This window comes from Taeniopygia guttata, chromosome Z, assembly GCF_048771995.1.
Source record: "Taeniopygia guttata chromosome Z, bTaeGut7.mat, whole genome shotgun sequence".
NCBI lineage: Eukaryota > Metazoa > Chordata > Aves > Passeriformes > Estrildidae > Taeniopygia > Taeniopygia guttata.
Window position 1 is genome coordinate 51,902,753 of NC_133063.1, and position 16,603 is coordinate 51,919,355.

Here is a 16,603-nt window from a genome sequence, read left to right on the forward strand (position 1 = left end):
GTTGTTTCCTAAATAGTGCCTTATCCAGCAAATAGAGGTGAGAACTTTAGGATTTTAGTTAGTCCTAGATAGTCAGTCTGTTTGGGAGTTAGCAAATAAATACCTGAACATGCCAGTTCTCCTCTTCCTACAGTTGCTTGTTTGCGATCTTTTCAGAGTATTGTTTTAAAATTGCAGCGCTGGGGTGGGTGTTCAAAAAAATGTCCAGTTATGGAGTCCTTAGCCTTGCCAGATGGAAAAACAGTGATTTTGTGAACTAACACAGGATCTGCACTATTGCAAATACAAATAATTCATTATAACACATTAAAATGTGTTGATTCTGCTTTGAAGGCAATTAAATTGCACTGGAAGATAATTGGGGTTTTCATACTGCAGCCACATTACAATAAACTGATCTGTTGGCCCTTTGCTGAAAGGATTTTTTCTTTGATTCCTGTTGAACCAAAAGGTTGAACTTCATGGAAGGATTTTCTGGACTTTACCACTGAGAAAATGCTCTGGAGTGGGGCCACTGCAAGTTCCCACTCCACAAGACACTGACCCAAGGAAATGCAGAATTGTGGCAGCTGTAGTGCTTTATCTGGGGGAAGTACATGTGACAGAGATGCTTGTAAGATACACCTTTAGAAGTTGCACTTTGTGGGAAGATTTGGGGTTGTTACTCTTTTTTAGAGGTTGGGTTTCGCTGGGGTGGAAGAACACAGCAAAGGACGGCACATGATTTTGAACCATACTGACAAGTGATGGGATTAGCTCCTCATGTCTGGAACCTCACACAGTTTCTTCATGGCCAGTTTTAGCTCCTCTGTAGTTCCAAAGCACTAGCAATTGGGTGTGTTTGCTTATCTTCCTGATATTTACTGTGAGTTAGGAAATAATCTTCAACCTTTGAAATTCTTGGCTAATACTTAGAAAATTTCCAGCACGGCTCTTCTGTGTGTTTGGAAGAAAATAGTCCTTCATGCGTAGACAGCACTCTCTTAAGACACTAGGCAAATATTATTTAGCTCAGCTACTAACTTACTGTGAAGTACCCAAAAGGCTTTTTAATTTTTTTTCAGTGTTTTTTATGGTTGCACAGACTAGATAATCCTGCAAGCAGGCAGTGATGGAACTGAAAATACTGTCCAGTTTTCTGATTTTCTCTCCTGAATCATGAAACCAAAGACTCTTCTAATTGAAACAAAAACAAGTTACCAAACTCCAAAATAGAAATCAGTGTATCTCTTGCTTGAAATATGAAAGGACTATGCCTAGTGTAGGAAGTACTGGGTAATACTCACTTTCTTATGTTAGTAAAATAAACACAAATTTACTCAGTGCCCTGGAAAATTACTTGGAAATCACTAATATTTTCTAAGAAATTATACATTTCAGGTAGTATCCAAGGATTTTCACTGCTTTCAGCATTAGTGCATCATATGAGCGTCTCTTCTGATTGTGAATTGATATTTTAAGATGCAGAGAGAGTTAGAGGTTATACAAGTCTAGATATCTGCAATTAAATCATTGAAAGTATGACTGTGCTAGTGATAAATCTTGTTAGTGCTGCATGGAGAGAGATCTGTTCTGTGCAGGGAGGATTAGTGGGATACATTTTCTGCTGGTTGTCATGGGAATAATAAATCCACTCAGCTGTACAGCAGTGCATTAATCTGTGTGTGCAGTGTAATCCAGTCTCCAAATTAGGTCATCAGTTCTGAGCAGACTGATAACAGCTGGGTTAAATGCTTTCCATTCACTTCACTGGAAATAGTGCCCAGAGTCCAGCCAACACACCTCTGATCTTCTCAGAAAGACATAGTGTTATAGCATGGAGCAATTTCATGTTGTAGCAGAAATGTATGACTTGCCTCAGTGTCCAAAGCCCCATGTTTTTCAGGTGTTTATAATGAATAATTGTTCTCACCCTGAATTATTATGTCATTTATGTTTTAGAGATTGTATCAGAAGTATAAGGACTCTTTAGTCCCTCATTAAGATAGTCTGCTTGTTACACTGTGCAGCAATGCTTGCTGATAGTATCATGAATTTTAAAGCTCTAATAGCAAAATAAGATTGTGTTTAATCTGGAAGGAACTTAGACAACATTCTACCTGCAAGGCAATGGAGTAGTAAAGTGTGCTTGAAAACTCATCTGTCTGTGAACAATTCAGGACCACTACTACTGATGTGACCTGATCCCTTTTTTATTATTTTACAATTACTATATTATTACTTCCACTGCATTAGCTTGCTGAAATGTACTTATGAACATCAGTGTTTGAGAAAGTTCTCACAAAAGCAAGGTGGGCAGCTTAGTTCATATGTGCAAGGTGGCCTCTTTGAGAGGCTGTGTTTGTGTAAAATGATAGGCCTATCCTCTACAGCAGGTCTGTAGACAGGGCAGTTTTTTGACAGCTGAAAAAATCCATTTTTCTTTGTCCCACAGGGGTTGATTGTACTACCAGTTTTCTTCTCTACCCTGCCAGGCCACCATGAATTGAGCTAATTGTGGGCTGAGAGGAGCAGCATGGAACTGGGCTCACAATTACAGAAGCAGAATGTAACTGCGCTTCTCATTTTCAGTTTCATTTTTACACACAACAGAGTGGTTTAAGTTTGGGGCTTTCTGATTGGTTATGGGTTCCACAGAATCGTCATTTAGGAGCTTAGTTTTCTAGAAGTCAGGTTGAAGAGTCTGTTTCAGCTCGTGCCCAAGTCCAAAAATTATAATGTAGGCCTGAGCCTGGAGCTCTGCTGTTAAATAAAACTCCACTTCTCTGCCTAAGCATGGCATAATTGCATCGAAGGAGAACTGATCACTGAGTAGTCAGTATTTCATTCCTAGTGGGACATTTCCATTAGCATTTAACGGGGAAGTCTTGCTTTACTTGCTCTCAGCAGTGTGCAGGGTTATTTAAGATACCAAAAAGCACAGCACAAGGAGCACAGGGATTTCAGTGTCGCAGGGATGTCCAGCATTGCACAGCTGGAGCACCACACTGAGCACAGACATTCAGACCTCTGTGGATGTGCATGTTGTTTCCCTCTGCTTGGAAGGGAGCACATTCAGCCTGGGCTTCCTTTACCTGTGCTCCTGCAGTGAGGGCAGAGGGCAGCTCCACTCTCATCATTAAAGTCTTGTGTCTGTAACAGGAACTGCATTTCTGCAGGTGTCACCTAGAGACTGGGGCTGCACCTGGACAGCTGTCCTGGTGGGGACATCCATGACATGTTGAAAAATGCTCAGGTTCTGCAAGGATCAGATTTTGAAAAAAACATCAAAAGAAAGTAGTTCAGAAGTAATACTAGTGCAAAGTGTCAGCTCTTTTGCAGAATATGCATAGCTAATTTTTTAGCTTAATTTGAAGTGTAATCAGCTCCATTTGAAGATTTCTCTTGACACTAGTTTATTTATAATTAAGATTGACAACTTTTTGCAGAAGTAATGATTTTCAGAAGTATTTTATTTCAATGTCTTTGTTGTTCTTCTTTGGGGCTTTGGGTTTTGGCTTTTTTTCTTTTTTTAATCTCTCCTGCTTTTCTGTCCCAACCCCCTTTTGGCTGCTTGATACCACCTGAAACAGCTGATAACCTAGCTAAGTAGAAAAAAAAAAATAAAATGCAAGTTTCCCTTAATAACCAAAGAGCAGGAGCATCATTACAAGCTGGGTTTGGCCTTTTTCCAGATGTGGATTCTATCATCCTCATTGCTGGTCTTTGGTGACCCAGGATCTGATGACCGTTTGAGAACATGTTTGGTAGAAAAAGAAAAGACTGAAGTTAAGAAATTCCTGTAGCCCTACACACGACATGAAACTATAGACATTAACCAAAGTATATTGAATATTTATGGGACTATATATATCGGAGTTGCTGAAACTTCTGTACTTAACAGAAGAAACACATTGAAACTGAGGACTAATTATTGCTAAATATCACACTACTTTATTCAAGTGTCTTTCATAGAGCTGTGCCCATAAGCCAGATGTTGAGAAATTATTTCTTAACTTTCCTTCACATGAGGATGTGATAGTTGCATACATGTAAATTGCTACATGGATCTGCATCACAGCCATTGAATTGCCCTCTCTACAGCTTTCTAGAAATTTGCTTTAATGGTTTTCAATGCTTATAGAATAGTTGAGCAGTGGCAGTACATTGAAAGACTACATCTGAATTCCTTCTTCTGAGTTCAGAACAGGGATTCAGATACATCACTAAAGTCTATGTAAGTGCTCCAGTCACAAGACTATTTTTCAAAAGTTCTTTTGACCTGGATTCAGTTGGTTTTGTTTGTTTTGTTTAAAAGCAAACAGAACTTGTTTTGTCCAGATGTACCTTCTTCAGCTGGTAGACACTGAAATGACAATTGGTTGCAATACAGTTCCCCAGAAATTTTATCCTTCAGAAGTGCTTTGTGAAGTTTGGCAGCTTTAGCACTGGGGGTTCACTTTTTTTTGGTTTTGGTCTCCACTAACCCTCCCAACAGTAAATATAGCATGATGTGTGGAAGGGATTTCATGGTTGTGAACAGGAGAGGTCTGCCAAGGCCTCTGGAGTTTTAAAGATTATTTGCACTCATTTGTACAATTTGTACAGTCAAGGTTTATGTGTGCTACTATAATTTTCATCTGTGTAAGACATTCTTCCAATAGAAGGATTGACAAATGCATTTCAGTATGGAAGCAATAGGGAGATGCTCAAAAGATGTGTGTTCTGTCTGATTATTGGAGTACATACACTAGGTCATCTAGTGAAACCTCTGAAGAAGGATGTAAAAAATGCCTCTATTAACAGTATTTTTTGTGTGTTCCTTCAACCACTAAGTCAGAAATTATAATTAAAAGAAAGTCTGAATTACTTGGAAATAATAATTACATGAAAACTCAGTTAGAATTAGAATTCCCATGTGGGCTGAAGGAAGGGAATTCAGCTTGATCAAGCTATATGAGAAGTCCCTGTATAAATTTATTTTCATCTGATTCAGTAGTATTGCAGAACTTCTTAAAACTCAGAACTCTGTCTTACATTTAGTGGTGTAATAAGAACTTCCAGAATTTGTAAATGTATTGTTAAGACTCCTTTACATGATGAGAAGTTCCATTGTTGGTACTCAAATAGAAAATGTGAACAGATCCCCTCTTGATCGGAAATGAGACTCCATTGTTTTTATTACATCCATCAGGCTAGCTGCTGTGGTCTAACAATCTTTAAGGTTCAATTTCATCTTTGTGGTCATTTGTGTATGATTGTCTTGGGCATACAGTAAAAAATCACAAAAGCTGGTGGCTTAACCCCTTTTACTTCTGTACAGTGAACTGTACATACAAGCAGTAAATTTTGTGCATTTTTTTGTTACAAAGGAAAAATATGTGAAACATCTTAATGGACTATTAGGAGTATTATTATCAGGAGTAAAAAGCAGGAACTGTGACACTGTCTAGAGTGAACAATAAGTCTGTATGAACATCTAATTTACTTTTCATGAACAAGAAGAAAGCACAGTGGTTGTCTTTGGTTTGGCAATTCACACAAATGGTGTGTATGTTCAGTTCTGTACCATGTATATGAAAAGTTGTGGAATTCTATATCCACAAGATATAGAGAGTGCAAGGGGTGCAGGATACAGGCTTGATGCTGGTTCTGAATTGGGAGTAGGCTTTCAAATTAATGGGTTTCTGGGTTTTATGTTGAATAAACGACTCTACAGTGTTAAATAATAGAATGGTAAATAACTGTATCTTTGTCTTTAGAATGGTTAGGGGTGCCCCTGCGTTTAAAAATAAGGGACACTGAGAGACATGAAAAAGATATTAAGTTCTTTGGCCCAGTTAACCAAATTATGTCAGCCCTGTTCTTTAGAGGTTATGAGAATAATCTCTTTTCAGTCCTGTTGAGCTCTGCATGGTGTCATCAGATTAAATGGTATGATTAACTGGGTTAAGTACTAATTATATGAAGAGGATGCAAGAGGTATGAATTTTCTTTCTTTTTCTCTCTCAGCTGTAGAACTGAGAAATGATGCTGCTGTGAAGATACAGAAGAGTAAATATTGTCAATGAAGGTTCAGTCAGAGACCTTTGGAGGAACCAGAAAAATCAGTTAATCTTTAAGCTGCAGGCTTAAGATCTTGGTGTCAGCAAAGCAGTTCTAGCTCTGGTATATACATTTCCAGGTAATATTATACCAAGACAGTGTTGTGTCTACTCTGAGGTGCTTGCTGGAGAATTTCTTCAAATACACCTCCTCAAAGCTGCTCATGAGTCTGCTCCCTGAGAGCTTTCAGACTCTTAATGGAACTTATTTACTAGACTGAGGATATAGGAGATCAAACAAATCCATTTTACCTGAAAATACGATAATTACAACATTCAACTCTTTGCATGTCTTCGTTTCCTGACCTATTTCCTGCTATCACACTGTGATGCTAATATGATATAATGTCATTTTTGAAATGCTGTGAAGAGTGAAATGATTTTGGTCTTGATGCTGCAGTTCCTCGTGATGCATTTTTTAATAATTACGAAGATGGAAGGGTGCCCTTTCTCCAGAAAAAGTGTTGCCATCTTGCCTTTGAGCTTGGGGTGATGCACCCAGCTCATGAGAACTTGGCCTTTTACTGCCAGAGGCTTTGACTGTCATCCTGACAGCAGGTGACATCCTGCCAAGGATGTTATCCTGCCCAGCACCTGACAAGTCAGGGGTTGTCTGGAGAGAATAGGACCTTCTGGATTGCCAGCTGTGCTTTTTGCAGATCTCAGAGCAACATAAGCATTTCTTGTTTTATCTTGCTGGCCTCCATGTGTTAGCCTGCTGGGTTTGGAAAAACTGAACAGACTGTTCCTCTCTCTCTCGTCCCCATTTTTCTCTATTCACAAAAGCTGTCCTGGAAACCTTAACAGGTTTTATAACTTTATGTTTTTAAATGCACAATTATATGAACCACTAGTGACATTGTGCCTTTAGTAGTATACAAAAGCATCACTATGGTTTTAAAGCCATTTTTTTCCCTCAGTATGTTTGCCTGCTGGCAAATAATTTCACATATGTACCACTTAAACAGCAGTTTCATTCTTGAGTGTCTCAACAAAACTCCCACTCAATAAATTTTATAGCTTAATTACAGTGATAAATGGAAAAAAAAAGTTGTGCTCTAGCAACTTATACCATTAAAGTAGTATAGACTTAAAATATTTTGACTCTATTCATTTTCTTTCTCTTTTCTTTCTCTTTTCTCTTAGACACTAGTTATGTACTAATTCAACTTGTTTTCCTATTGCCTTCCCCTCCCCCCCCCCCCCCCCCCACTTTACAAAGTAAAATGAAATTAGAGTTTTTTCCTTTTCATTGAGTTCTGCTGCACTCAGGCAGCTGCTTTTCCTTGAGCTGATAGAAGGCTGATGGAAAGGGGTGTAGCATTAAGCAAATCCAGGAGAGATTAGTCAGTGAATGAAACGCTAGCAGCATTACATTGTTGTCTATGTAAAAAGAGATTGCTATTTCAGAACTTCAGTCTAATAGGAATCGCTTATAAAGTTGTCTTCATACCTCTAGTCACAGATACATTTCTGAATTCTAATCTGAAATTCTCCTGCAGATTTCTTTAAGGTAAAGATTGAGAGAAGGTGGGAAACTGGAGTCTCTTAGTTATAGACTTTTAAATGAATTTAGGATTTTGGATTGTGTTATGTGTGTGGTGGTTGTCCACAGAACTGTGTCATGGGAGTGGATGCTTACAGGGAAGATTATAGCTGAAAGATGTTCTAAAATTTGTTTTTGCTGTACTTCTGAATATATTTGCTTTCTGCTTCCTTAGTGAATCTATGCTCCCTGAAATCATGGAATGTAATTAGAATCTGTGTAATACCATAGAGTTATATGTAATGATAGAGTTACATGTAAAACCATGGACTTATTCTTAATTTCTATTTTTGCAGATTTGTCAAAATCTCTTCCCTAAACTTGAACATTTAATGTTGCCATTTTAACAAAGTATTAACTGTTACAATATGTTTTACTCAGATTTGTTTTGTTCTTTCTAAGGAAACATAGTTCACATAACCCTTCATTTTCACAGTAATAATAATAGTGAGAACTGCAGTAATAATAATAATAATAATAATCTGAGTCCCAGGACAGATACTCAACAAATGTCTATAATATTAGCTAATGAAATTAAATGCTAGCAAAATATATTAACATTAATATTCATTCAATTTAGGATAGTTTTTGCTGTTTAAATGTGATATGAAAAGTAGCATGTGTTTTAGGGATTTGAGATGTAGCAGCTTTCTCATACAACTCTTTCAGTGGATCAGTAGCAAGGTCTGTATTCCTTGGAGCTCTGCAAGTGTTCCTCTTCTGCAGTTTCCCAGGGTATTGGTCTGCGCCTGCCGTCAAATACTGTGTGCTCTGCTGATCCTCTCAGCAGGAGAGGTCAGTTGCCTAAATGTGCTGGCAGGTTCCTCAGCACACACTGCTGCACTTGGAAATTCAATTTGAGAGAGCATTATGAATTTTTCAGTGTTCTAAATCCAGGTCAGTTAAAAAGGAAAAAGAAAAAAAAAAAAAAGCCAGCAAAAAAAAGGCTTGTAAAGGAAACCTAGGATGCACGTGAAGCATAAAGCTGCAATACTGAAGTCGAAGTTGCAAAAGAAGACTAAAATCTAGGGTTGTGCTTTATCTTGATTGGGTTAATATTCCTCACTTAGGATATGCACCAGACTGATAAAGCTGATAGAACATTTCAATCTGCAGTAGGCTGTCTTGAGTGTTTCTTGCTGCCTTTGTACTGTTTCTCTAGATCCAAGTTTCAAAAATACCTATTCTGTTCTCAGTCCAGTGGAAGAGGAATCTTAGTGAAAGATGTCTTTGATATACAGAGATTAATGACTTGTGACCTGTAGGATGTCAAATAAGATCAGATTTCTTCCTGCTAAGCTCCTTGCTTCATCTTGAAGATCTGCTATGCATTAGCCAGTTTCCAGAGCTTCAGCAGTAATCAAAGCTTTAGCAACGCTGGGGAGCTTGTGCTTATTCTCCTGCTCTGTAGCTCTGTGCTTGCAAAGCTTGAGGAGGTTATATGGATGGCAAACCTGGAAGCAGTGCACTGCAAGGTTTTTCAGCATGTGGTACCCAAATAGCGTTCCAGAGGTGGAAGCTGGTGAGAAGGGCATGTGGTCTGCATGGGAAGGGGACCCCTTCAGTTTGAGAAGGTGGCACACTCTTACATTACTAGAGAAATATGTCTGGGACTGTTTTCTGTGTTGTTTTCAGGTGTATTCTAGATATTTCCAGTCTAATGGTCAGTGAGATGAGAAATGCAGATATTTACCTGTCTTTCTATCTAGATTTTTTTTCTCTAAAAGCTCAATAAGTTCTCAAAGCTGCAGCCACTTCAGGATATTTAAAGTGGACAGAGACAGAGAAGTTGCAACAACACTTTCAGGGGATAGTTCTTCAGCATTTTTAAAACTAAGGAGACAGTCTTTATGATGCTGCTTTCCTGACACTTTATGTGGGTATTATATTTCTACATCTGTGTCTTCTATTAGTGAGAAATGTAATTACTGTAATGCAGTGTTTTCTTAATACTGATTCAGGGTAAATCTCAAGTGTCTTAGAGATTGTCCTGAAAAACTGGAAACTCCAGTCAGTATAAAGTATATTTCAAAGTGCAGTGCAGGATTTATGTATTTTCAAGTAGGTCCTTGGAGAATAATACCATCTGCTTATCTTCTGCCCAGTTACATTGAAAAATGACCTTAACATGCTTAGCCCTTTATTACTCAGTACTTTTGAGTAGTGCATATAAAGTGATGCAACTAAATTTGATTACCTTGTTAGAGGTAACCCAAGTTGTTTCTGCTTTTAAGGCCCAACTACTAAGTAAGTGGGGATAGTGAAAGAAAACTGTGATAGGCAATATGAACCAGAAAACGTTCTGTTGCCCTTGTATGGGAGCACATTTAAAATTTCTCTTCCTTGAAAATGACAGGGTAATTTTATTGTAGGCTGTCTTCTTAGCAATGCATATCTGCCTAAATATGCAATATTTCTTGATGGAAGTGAAGACGGATTTCTTTAGTGATTTCAGCCTGTTTTGCTTGTTTCTTACTTCTTGGACTATAGCTTGCTTTATCTAGAATTTTTTTTTTATTTTCACCAAAAAAAGGAGTCAAACTAATGTTTAGAGAAATAACCAAGTTAGATGTAATTTTTTTCTGTTAGTTAAAGGGCTAATAAAGACTTTGTTGCATCTCTGTTGACTCAGAAATACATACTTACTGGAAATTGATTTTATCTTGGAAGAGCAATTCTGAGGGAAATTGATGTAATTTGCATGAACCTCAAAGAAAGAAATAAAATAGCCTGGCCAGACTAAAGTTTTGAAATGGTAAATTTAATTTCAAATAGTCAGACTTCAAATGAATCCCTCCCATGTATTTCAAAGACCTGGGAAATCAATGGGTTTTACTAATAAATTTTTTGTCTGTTTTTAGTGCTATTTTCTGCACAATTAATTTCTGTACAAAAGACTAATTCATTTAAATTCTCTTTCTACATGTTTTATCAGCAGTGCTATGAAAGGATGAAAGGAGTTGTCTCCCTGCACCACTCCCCCCCCTACAATTTTAGTTTCTAGTTTGCAAGTCTTTATGTACTTGCTTAGTTTGGTTTCTGTTATGTTGATTTTCTTTTCCATATACTCTGTACATTGCAGACAGTAGATTTCATGTGAGACTCCACCAGCTGGGCTGCACCCAACCTGTGCTGGCAGGGTTATGTAAGCCCTGACTGCCGAGGGCTCTGTGCAGCCTTCCCTCATCTCGCCAAGAGCTTATTCCAGCCTGTTGGCAGGTAACCCGCGGGGAGGTGGGAAGGTGAGTCTGTGCTGCACCCTGACACCGTGTCACATGAAGTGCCTGCCAGTGGCCCTGCCGGACTCCCCAAGCTGCTGCTGCCACACAGGAGTGGGCAACCCGAGCAGGTGAGTGTGTGCTTGTGCCAGCCCAGCCTGGCAGTCCCGCTGGGTCGCTCTCTGTGGGTTAGGCCATGGCAATCCTGGACGCAGGAGTGTTAGCCTGTTGAAGATCATGGACAGATCTTTTAGGGGTGGACCACAAAACAGGGCACACCAGTGTGTTTTTTCTCTATTTCTTATCTCTGGTCTTGGCAAGAAAGAAGTTGGACTAAATAAACATTGCTTAGATCTATAGTTTTGTGCTACAGTGACCTGTGCTGAATAGTGGTCAATCAGCAGATCTGGCAATGGGCTGGTCGGGTTCCAAGTAATTGGGCTTATCTTTAGGGTCCATCCCAGAATGACTGTGGGGTCAGTGCAAAAGATGAAAGTTTCAGTCTTTCCACTGGCATTAGGGGACACTTGAGTAAGTATCCACCTGTATTCTGCTTCAGTGTAAAGGGCTCAGGCTTATTAAACATCTGAATGGGTTGCAGAGTTCCCTGTCTTTTGCTCTAAGTTACAATTGTAGAATTAAATTGCAGGTAAGAGTTAGTGTGTTACAGTGTAGAGGGTTATTTTTTGGCTTTTTTTTTTTTATACCAGAGTTTCTTGAGTTGTTCTTTTTTTTTTTTTTCCTTTTTGTTTGATAACAGCATGTAGAGCAGGCATTTCATTGTGAGGAAGGAGTGAGTACAGTACAACTGTTTGTTATCTCTTCCTCCTTCCCTTCTTGGTGCTGTGGCCTGTAAGTGAGGTTTTGCACAGAAGCCTTGATAGTGTTTATGTTCCATTTTAGCCAGAGTTGCTGCATATGTTAATGTTCCCTGTGTTGGAAAACAATGCCATGTCTTAGGCTAAGAACAATAGCATCATTTATATTGGTAAAGACCCTCAAGATGATCGAGTCAAATGTGTCACGGTTTGACAGTGCAGTGAAGTGCTCCCCATGCCCCTGCTCCAGCTTGGATTTACCCATCGTCTGCAGTACCTTAGGGCTGTACCTACTTCAAGTGGAGCCATATCTGTGAGCCACAGTCTCCTCAGGCTATACCTGCTGCAGCGTAGATTTACTCAGTAGATTTACTCCTGCCACACCTGCTCCAGTGTGGCCTGCATGGGCCATAATCCCTCCAGAGGTGTACCTGCTGTGGCACAGTCACAACCACGGCCAGATGCTTTGAGGGGTACCTGCTCCCACGGTCTACAGGTCACAGTGCCTTCAGCTCGAGTTCACACTGCAGCTCCAGCCTGTCCATTGCAGCAGCACAGAACTGGCAGTGATGCCCTGCCCACCTGCCAGCCCAGGCTCATCGCTGTGGCTGTTATCAAAACATTTCCAGGCACAGCAGGAAGGTGGTAAGAATGATGTTCTTCATGTCTGGTTTTCATAAACAATAACTGGCAAACTGAATGCTGTGCCAGCTAACAGTAGTAATTCTGGGATTTATGGAAGTGGGTGGTATGTGGGCCTGGACAGAGAGAGAAAGTAGTTTCTGGAGGTTCTCCATGGTCAGTGCCCTGTTAGTATTTTCTCCTACATGAGCTGGGAACATAGAGATCTCTGTTCATCCTGTAACCATGCTGTATTTTGTATTTTGAATAGTTGGGTTTGGAGGGGGTTTTTAAACAATTCATGTGAAGTTCTGGGGTGTATTTTATATAGTCATTCTGTTTTCTGGCATTCACAGAAATAAGACTGAGAGTGCTTCTCGTGTAAATCAGAAATGTGCTAGGAACAAACCTTGAACAAATGTTGACTTCCTTTGGCCACGGCAGCCATGCACTCAATATTACTTGAGCATAAGCACAGAAGTTGAGTTGTTACTTTACCTGTGGTGTCTGTCTGCAGAGCAGAGCTTTTGTGTCACCTGTGGTCTGTGCTACAGGTCTTGCAGGACTGTTCTGCTGGCCTCTTTTCTAAAAGATAGATCTTCTATACACAGGAGTATAGTAGGTTGTTGGTGTTTTCTTGCAACTGAACATTCAAAGCTATGATAAAAAAAAAACGGGGTCAATATTTTTCTAGCAGATGAGTTAAAAAAAAAATCCCTGCTACTGTAAATTCAGTTTTGATCCAGAGCTGGCACATGGTGCATATAATCTACTAAGCAGGAGAGATGCTGTTCTTCAAGAGAATTAAAAAAAAAAACTAATCCCCTACCCTAGGGAAATACCTTAAAAATACCCATCTCCTCAGACTAGACGGCAGAGGGGCTGAAAAGGGAACTCTAGTGAATGAGTTACAATATCCAGTGACAACCTCATTAAAATCACCTGGTACTCTGACATTTGAGTGGTAGGATTCCCTCCAGTGTAACTTCCTTCACATTTACTCTAATAGGAACTACATCAGTTTAAGCATTCAAAGCTGAGTGGATTTTTGCCTCTCTGAAAGACAGATTTAATGAAAGAGACCAATTTGCAAAACACAGTGCTATCAAAGAGCACTGGTCTAGCTGCTTCTGTGCTTTCATGTGCTCCATTCAAAGATTCTTAAAACCCGGTCACTTTTTATCTATCTGTCAAGATGGGATTTTAGGAACCAAATTCTCTATACCTAGTGGTCTCCTTCTTGGTTTAATTCTTTTTCCAGTCATTCTGAACTTTCTTAAGAGTTGTGATGCAGGGTTTAAACTGAGCCTGTAGCTGAAGCCTGATGGCACTTAGCACTTCTTAGAATAGAAGAAGAATGTCAGTTTAGAAAACAAGGTTAAACAACAACAGTGTTAGATCTTAAAGGATTGATACATTCATTCACTGTCTTGTGATGCTTTTTGTAGTGGTTTGCTTTTGGTTTTGTTTTTTGGGGTATTCTTTGGGGTTTTTTTTTGTTTTGTTTTGTTTTGGGGGGGTTTTTTTTGTGGTTTTTTGTTTTGTTTTGTTTTGGTTTTTTTTCCTTGCTTATTTTGCTTTTTAAAGTGATTAATTGGTCTGACAAATTTTTGTGAAGCTCTTCTGGTCACCAGTCAGCCAGACTGGAGGAAAAAAAAAAATCATTGGTCCTTCATTGTGTTTGGATCACTCCTGATTTCCTTGTTTTTCCCTTCTCTCTTAGAATTATTTTCTTTTACAGTTAGTGCCCTTTGGTATGATATCAGGATAGATTTTGCTGGTTTGATTACAGGAAGGAATGTAGGCCATAAATAGATGGTATATATACTGCTAACACCAGGAATACTGAAATAGCTCATCTCAAAAGACAAGGGAAACCTAGCCAGCTGGCCAAGTGCCAGGAGGTTGCAGGGTTGACAGTTGCATGTCAAGTCTGAAAGGGAGATTAATGGTAGGCTGTACTCTAAAAAATAGCATGTTGAGCCCCAGGAAAAATTCTGCAGGAGCAAATTCAGGAAGAGCCATGTTCTGATGCCTCAATGCAGTTTTGCTTTTCTCTTGACTCCTCTGTCCCCACAAGGTTGTGGCATTCCCATATCATTTGTCTCTGTGATCCACATGGACTGGGCTAGCTGCCTTCTGTGCCTTGATGGAACATATTCAGGAGGGTCTTGTCTACACAAACCTGTTTGAAGGAAACCCTTCAATTTATATAATTTATAATATATATATTATAAATATAACCTATATAAGTTATACAGAAAATTATATATTTTCTGTATAACCAGTTAACTGAAAAGGCACTGATAATTTTTGCAGAAGATGGTGGTAGTTGTGTGTTTCTTCTTTTGCAGGAGCAGAATTGTCCATACCTGCCTCTCTGGAGGTTATAGCCATAAGTCATAGCTATTCTTTGGTGGTGAGGATGTCACTGCCCAGCAAAAGACACGTGGTTAAATAATATTTTACAGTTTGTACATGGCATGCCTGACACTTCTCATGGAGGTTTCCAGACTTTTCCTTTGGACAGCCTGTGCTGCTGTTCTCAAGATCAAAGGGCAGAGTGGGGCCAGAATTCTAACTCTGAATTGCTGTGGCACTTTACAGCAGACAAGTGCCTTCCAAAAGCCCTGCTCTGCTAGAGTGTCATCCACCATTAAAGCTATGAAATGCAGTTGAGTTTCATATAAAGAGTTTTTTATTACCTAGAATACTTTTACAATTGTGATGTGAAACATGTTAAAGCAGAAAACCTGTGAGTCAGATACTCCTGAAAGAAATTGTCCTTTTCTTAAATGGAGGAAAACAGAGTGTAAGGTGTGGGGTTTGGGATTTTCAGTTTGCATGGGGAGGGGGTATCCTTCCACACAGATGTTTTCTTCTGAGGTATAAAATAATAAAATTAGGAGGAACATTTAGAGCCAAGAAGGAGTGGCCTGCTGGGAGAACACTGATGTGTTTTCTCGTTTTTCACCTGGTCTCTTCCCTAATAACTATATCCAGTATTTGGCCATTAGCTGTATGTACACATATAGTGTTTGCAGGGGTTTTACTCTATTTAGCTCCAGAGAATAATACAATGATGTATTTATTATTTTTAGTTTCTGTCAACAATGAAAAGGGCTCTTTTCTTCAAACATGAATAAGCCAAAAAGAGTTAACAAAGGTATTATGAACATAGAAAATTCTCCCTCTGTTCCAGTTACAAACTGCATCAGCCATTAAGTTTGCAGCACACACAGTAAGAAATGTCCCTGATTCAGAGAAGTGACAGAGCCACAGACTCTGAGGGAAAGCCAGACTTTCTGCCTCACCCTGGGACAAGTTTGTCTGCCCACAATGTGGCTGCAGCACAGAGAGGTAAAGTGACTTTCAAGATTTCTTCAATGGGTCTCAAGGCAGGGAGCAGTGTCCCAAAACATGGGTCAGTCACCTTGGCCTCTTTGAAGGAGCAGATGAGTGCTTCTGTGCCACTCCAATTCCCATTTAATGAAACCATCACCAGCTGTCTTTTCTTTGGGTTTAGGTCATGCGTCTGACCTCTCTTCCTCTTGCTCACGAAGGAGATTGTGGGGTTTAGAGGGCAGCTCCACCTGGCAAATGTCACATGTCTTCTGCTAGTGTGGCACCTTAGGTGACTGTCGACCTAAGCTTCAGGCAGTGAGTTACTGGTCTGATTCACTCCCCCTCAATCTGGTGCATCTGTCCCGGCAGTCGGGTGTCTCCCGTGTCCATCAGTCGTATGTGCTGCAGGCTGGGAGCAGGGGAGGTGAGTGCTGCCACTGCCTGCACTGTCTCAGCGCTCGTGCCCAGCTCACCACCCTCAGGCGTGCAGCTGCATGATCAGCACTTGCTGATCAACTCCTGGCTTTCAAGGTTAAAAGAGAAAGGTAAAGAAGAAAAAAAAATAGTGTGCTGCTTTAAAGGTAAGTGGTTGCTTGTGTATTTAGGGTAAGTATTTCTATGTCTGCTGCCAGTTAAACTGGTGAAATGGTATGGGTCATGCTGTCATTCAGTGAAGCGTATGGCTGTTATGTAAAGGTTTTAATTACTTTCTTCATCTGTCTGCTCAGGGACACCACGCGTCTGCCAAAATTTTGAGAAGGCTCAAGGCGTTAAAGAAAGCTCATCTAAATAAAGGAGGGTTAACGTGACATTGCAGTTACTTAATCCTGTATTGTCCTGCCATGTGACTGCAGGGATACTGAGGCGCAGCATTTCTTTTGCCTAGTGCACAGTTTATGCTTTTCCTGTCATCTTGCAGAATCAGTTGCTTTGTTGAACACATCATGGGAAAGAAACAGAGAGGCAGCGTAC